Genomic DNA, 6,639 nt, shown 5'->3' with positions numbered 1-6,639 from the left:
CGTCACGGTGTTTTCCGGCAGGTGAGGAAGTCAAAATTTAGAAAACATCGGTTTTAGATTAGTGGGTAAGGATTTAAAAGGGATGTCAGGGGCAACTTTTTCAGACGTGTCCAAAATGAGATGCCAGAGAAATTGGTGGAGTCTGATGCAACTGTAACATTGAATGGCATCTGGATGGATATATGAGTAACAAGGTTTAGAGGGATGTGAGCCAAATGTTGGCAAATGGGACCTATTAACTTAGGATATCTGTCCACCATGGTCAAGTTGGAAAGAAGGGCCACTTTCCGTGTTTTATTGTTCAACGACTTGATGACTCGAGAACAACCGCAAAAACTTTGCAAATAATTCCGTCAAGACGATTTCAAGTTCCAAATCTTCGGTTAATCTTCCTCTCTTGTGCTCACAAGTTCATTACCTGATGTCAGAACTTACAGATAAGTTGCTGGATCCATTTCTGTAAATTGGTTCTGCATTCTTTCTAATTTCGATTTTTTTTTTACTAATGTAGCTAGTGTTTATGGAATTTGCATCAATTTTACTAATACCATATTTCGATGAATATTAAAACACAACAGCATATCTAATTTGGCACCAGATGATGAGCAATTGAGTCAAAATCGATCGGACGCAGTGAGACAATGATCCTCTCTTCGTGGTGTACATCCGTGATTCTATAATTCGACGAAGAATCATTCCCACAACTTCAGCTGTGTCAGAATCTAGTTTGCGGTGAAAGCCTGTCAATCTGCTAAGGTAACGTTCGTCTGGGTCTCTGCAAAGGATTTGGCGAAATTTTGGGTCTTGACAATTTGTTCTTCCAACAAATGAATTCAGTTGTTTTACTGTGAAAATTGCCATCCTTGCTGCAGCTGTGATGCCCGAGAGGTTAAGGCGTTGGATTTGAAATCCAATGGGGTCTTCCTGCACAGCTTCGAATCCTGTTCACAGCGTTGAATCTTTTAAAAGTCATTAATTCCTTTGCAGGATTTGGATCTCGTGGAGCTTGAGCTTTGCATTCAATCGAAAGTAAATTTTCAACTGTGAAGAATCCGAAGTAATTTCAAGACTGACCCAGTCATCTAATTGAATAAATTATATGTCGAGACACAAAAAGCCACCAACTTCCAACACGAATCAGTTTCAACACATTTGTCGAACTGTCGTGAAATTTGGATGTTCGGGGTGTGGAATTCAGCAAAACAAGAAGCAATGCAATACACTTAGCTGCAGGTGATGAATTTTTTTTAGGATCAGTTGAAAGTCAAGCTGAGAAAGTTCAACCTAATTTACAGCTGACTCTCAAGGCCAATAATCTATTATATCAGCAGTCAATGAATTAGAAAAAAGCAACTCCATGTGTGGAAAGGAACTCGACTGATCCAGGTTCCTGGCCTGCGATGTGAAAAGGCAAGGCGATATCAGCGGAGTAGAATTTTCTGGAAATATTAGAAATGGAATGTTAACGGTCTTCTGCTGTCCACATTCGTAAGAAACTGTGCATTAAGAACTGAAATTGAAAATTAACGATGAAAATCAGACTTAGCCCTCTGCTTGTGGTGTAGCATTGTTCAGAACAATAGGTTGTTGTTGAGGCTAAAATTGACCAAAATAATCGATGGGGAACTTATCCACGGGCTTCGTTGGAGCAGTTGGTGTGGAGAGCTCAGCTTGAAGAACCAAATGCCAATTATTCATCCTGGCTGTCTGAATTGCTTAGTTAAACATACTCCCAGTTTAATGAAAAAACCTTTGCTATCAGAGTTCGATGTTTCCATGTCAGCATGTTCCGATATGCGAAGACACTCCATGGAGTAGATGTGACTTAAATTTTGACTTTAACGTCAGAGATCTTGGCACATTTCTGCACCAAAACAGCACTACCATTGGTATCAAATCAAACTGAACAAAGGACTAGTCACTTAGACATTTCCTGTCTGCAGACTCTGCCAATGGACCGTTCAGGCCCGATGTAGGAATAGGGCGTGGTGACATCTGTTCGCAAGTGGATCACTTCATTCTTGCTCACGATCCATAAACCGTAATTCATTTTGAACTTCTTCGCCATCAGCATGATAAGTGTTACATAATACAAAGGTTTGCTTCTCGAAAGAAAGAGCGAAATCTTATCCAATGCAGACGCAATTTCAAGTTGTCCCTGGTGGACCAGAAGACAGATGTCGCGAAACAAAGTGAATACAGAAAACAATCAATATTTTCTGGGAGTCAAAAAGATGTACTGGAAGAACAGAAACATATATTTGGAACTAAAGTCACATACCACTTCCACAGACTAAATGTTCTTGAACCGTTATCTTAAGTTGACCTTCATGTCCACCATTGCTGCAAAAATTATCTTAACAACTGAGAACTTTGTGTTCTTTGATATTCTCTCCTTCATGTTTCTCTTGATTTTGAAACTAAAACCGAGCAATAGTAATGCACCCTATTTCACTTGCAAAGATCAGAAGAAGATCAATTTATAAGAGAACAGAAATAAAGCTACGTCTGTCTTGCGAGAGAAAACACAGTTACCATTTCGACTCCAAAAAGTCTTCTTCAGAAGTCTGCGCAATGAACTCGAAATAGTAGACCGAAAATGAAAAAAAGAAGCCAAAATACCGCGAATACACCACCCGCAAGTGCATCAAGTCCTACTCGAATATGCCGGATTACTAGCATCAACATCAGTGGAGAATGGAACAAAACTCATTCTGCAGTTGTTTGACGTAGTTTGTAAAGTCAGAAATATGATTCGGTAAAAAGCGCGATGAAAGCGGGATATAGGAACTCTGAAAAAAGCAAGTGCGTGCTTTGCTTTGAAGAAAGTTGGCAGTGATGAAAATGGAAATTAACTACAGTAAGGGGGCTTAATTAATACTCAGCATCGTTGCAACACACAGGGACGCAATTCTTTTTGCTAGGTTTCTGTTCTACCATTTTATAATCACGACTGCTGTCGGGTTTGGTATCCATTCCAAGCTTAGGTGACAGCCTGATGGAAGTTTGCACATTTGCCCAATTTCTTTGTGGTTGCTCTGGTTTGCTGCCACATTCTAAACATTTGCAGGTTATTTGGAATCGCCATTAAACGCACACGGTGACAGAGGCAGTGATGTCTCTGTAATAGGAGTGTCTGGATAGGACGTACTTCAAAGGATTTTTGTGAACTTAAATAGACAGTGTAGGGTTAATCTGCTGTTTCCTGGGTGAGCTACATGGCCAGAGATGGGTCAGCGTCTTCTTCCCTGAGGGAGATACGTTGACAGAGTTGGGTTAGTTGCTCTTACCTGTGTCAGTCACGCAGATACAGTAGGGTCAGTCTGCCCTTCCCTGGGCGAATTTCTTTCACAGAGTGGTAACAGTCTGCTCTTCCCTGCTGAGTGAAATAGAAAGAGCGGGGTCAGTATTCGCCTCCCTCGATAATTTATGTTGACAGTCTGGCTTCCGTCTGGTCCTCCCTGGCGAGTTACATTGGTAGAGTGGGTTTAGTGTTCGTTCATTGGGTGAGTGCCATAGACAGAATGGGATCAGTCTGCTCTTCCCTGAGGGAATTATATTTATAGAGTGGGGTCAGACTGCACTTCAGAGAATGACTTATATTGACAGTGTGGGATCAGTCTGCTGAGTTACAATGAGAGTGTGGGGTCAGTCTGCCCTTCCCTGGATGAGTAACACTGACTGAGTGGCGTCAGTTTGCTCTTCCCTCAGTGAGTTACATTGACAAGGTGGCATCAGGAGTGGCGTCTTTGAGGAGTTGACAAAAGTAACTCGTCCCCTACATCTTTGAGATAATTAGGGATGGGCAGTGAATCTTATCTCATTGTCCCAGAAATGCATTTCTAATAATTGCATTTACTAATTCGACTGCAAGCGGTCGGGAATAATTTGAGGACAGGTGCAGGATAGAATAATTAAAGTCAAATGCACTGATGCCGTGGAGCTGATGGTGCAAGGCTCAGTGTCAGTGCTATTTATTTCTCACTGTTCGCAATGACTCACACACCACTGCTGTCAATCACAACAATGAGCCTGTTCATCTTGGTTTGAAAATCCCTGCGTGTGTATTAACGTGGTTAATGAGACGCGAGAGGAGATGAGCACATCCTCTTTATTCTGTCAGTTTAAACAGATGAAAATATCTGTTGGATGCCAATGCAAGAGGATACTGTCTTTTTCTGTGCCTTTTCAGTGGGGCATGCTCAGCATTGAAATGTCTGTTTTTGCACAAGCAGAGTTTGATTGCCATTCATACTGAGCAACGCTAATACAGAAAACGCGTTTTCGAATTCCTGTGGTCAAGTGGTTCAGACATTGCACATATGGACGACAAATCTGGCTTTTAACGTGGCGCTGTGGCTTAGCTGGTGAAAGCATCTCCCATCACACTGGTGCCTGCTCATTGTATTGAAAGCTCGTTATTTCTCACAAGTATTGTGTTGCTGATCGAGAAACTCAGTGTCCTGTTTGAATTGATTTATATTCTGATTTCGAGTTCCGTCTTCATTCTCCAGATTTAAGTCCAGTAGTGTATGTTGCTCTTTTTACTACTATTTTAACTTGGAGATTCTTCCCGCAGTTCCACAAGCACTTCTGCTTCTCATCCTCTTATTCTCATTCCTTCATTCCCAGATTTGTGGAAATTAAGTGGTGAGGCAGGAGACACTGCAGCATTCCCGGGGAATGTTGTGGTAATGGCACTGACACCACGACATGATCACCTCATTCTCTGCTGTCACCATTCATTGGTTGGACACTAACAGTAAATGCATCCTTCAGCTATCATGTAATTATTTTCTTTTTCTGTTAGATAAGGAATTCAACTTTAACTTCGAAAGAGTCTTTAGATTTTGAGGAAGAAATGTCTCCTTGCCTCAGGTCGAAGTGACAGACGCATTATCCAGAGAATGTGAGACTACTTCGACCGACTCCAACCAGGAGTCAGAAAGCCTCTCAGCAGTTCGAATCTCAAACTGTCTCTGAATGTCAGGCTTTTCAAGAGCAGAAATGGGAAATGAGGGATATGGACAGCCAGAGACTCGGAGAATGTGAAAAAGACCCAGGAGGATACAGAGACAAATATAGAAAGAACAAAGACACATTTTGAGGCAGACACTAAAAGAAACAATTCTCCATTCGGCGTGACTGCTAAATAACGAAATCAAAAGGAAATGTTGCCATTAAAACATAGCCTTCCACCAGCTCAGGAAAATGAAAGTAGCATGACAGCTGATTAAGTCCTTTTAAATTGCAAATTCGACGTTTGTAAGCTCAAGAGTGATTTTGATAAATATCCTGATTCGACAGGTAAGATTATCATTTTCCCAACAGTATAATCTAGAAATCTATAACTAACCTGTTTCATGTCCATCTAAAAAAAACTCTGTTTCACTCCACAGACGTTGCCAGGTGTAGTGGGTTTCTCTATCAATTCTCGTTTTTAGTTCAGCTTTCCAAAACCTGCATTTTTTTGATTTTTGATAACCTGGCACAAAACCAAGCATTACCAGATTCGGACCAGTGGTCAGAAATACTGATACCACGATATATTTGGAAATAAAACGTTCATTCCCTGTCCGAAAATAGAACTAATGCCATGGCAGTTCTAGTTCCAAATCCAACCTACGTCATTACACTGAATGAAGACAGACGCTCTTGCACTTATTCTCAATGGCTTTTCCCTTTCATTTCTGATCAGTTTCACTGCAGATTGTTTTCTACTCGTCTTCAAGTTTTGCAGAATGGGAAAGCCCATTTGGCCCATGGTGCAGTCTGGTTTAAAGACATTCGTCTATTCCATTCCCAGTTTCTAGCTTTGGTCCATAACCTTCTGTGCTCTGATGTTTCCAGTGCAAATGGCAGTGAGGTTCTCACTTTGATCTTAGATGACACAACAATGAGATTGAAGTTTGACATAGTCACACTGTGTTATTACCCACGTCGTGTCTCCCACAGAAAGAGACACACAGACACATTCCCCGAGAGTGGCAGAGTTCTCAGAATTTGACCAGCTCCTTGTGCTTCACTTCAGCTGTCCGCTCCAACATGCAAGCTCAACCGCCAAAAGGCAGCTTTTGGTTGAACCAAAGCCAGTTTTACAGACAATGAGAGACGTTGATCTGAGCTAGAATTTGAAGTGGGCTAAAGAAATGTAAATTCGAAAACCCAAACCCTTCCGTTCCTAACAGACAACGGGAATGGACTAGCACGCTGCATCCTCATGATTTTAAATGCGAACCGATAATCCCCTAACTCGATGTCAGGCGTGTTACCAATTCTGTCACTGACCCAAAGACCATGTTTGGCTGTGACAGTTTGTCTCTAGGTAATGTAAACGTCCACATCAGGGAAACAGCATTCACAAGGTGAAAAATCAGCAAACATAATCACCGTAACTGTTTCACTTGGAATTCCCCACTCTGTGAACCATTTCATTTCACTGTACTTTCATATTTGAAGTTTTTTACATTCCAGAGCCTGAACTAATTCAGCGAGAAACCACTGGTCATTTCGAGCCCGTCATCTGAAATGAGGCGAGTTGAACGATGCCTTTCTTGCTGCCAAAACATCAGCACAGCTCAAAACGAGCTCGTGTTTGCATCAGTCTTTACTTAACTTGCTGCAGTATATCTGCTGAAC

General features: G+C 41.5%; 1 non-coding gene across 1 annotated transcript; it reads left to right on the top strand.

The window, feature by feature from the left end:
- The first annotated feature begins 871 nt into the window (after positions 1–871).
- trnas-uga (transfer RNA serine (anticodon UGA)) lies at positions 872–953 on the top strand. Its single transcript has one exon. It is a non-coding gene; the product is annotated as a tRNA-Ser (tRNA).
- The last annotated feature ends 5,686 nt before the right edge of the window (positions 954–6,639 follow it).

The sequence above is a fragment of the Chiloscyllium plagiosum genome, unplaced genomic scaffold (genome assembly GCF_037043375.1).
Source record: "Chiloscyllium plagiosum isolate Xiang-an unplaced genomic scaffold, Cpla_swu_hap1 HiC_scaffold_18, whole genome shotgun sequence".
In the NCBI taxonomy this organism is placed as follows: domain Eukaryota; kingdom Metazoa; phylum Chordata; class Chondrichthyes; order Orectolobiformes; family Hemiscylliidae; genus Chiloscyllium; species Chiloscyllium plagiosum.
The sequence above is the reverse complement of the archived record's forward strand: the minus strand, read 5'-3'. Positions and strand labels throughout refer to the sequence as shown.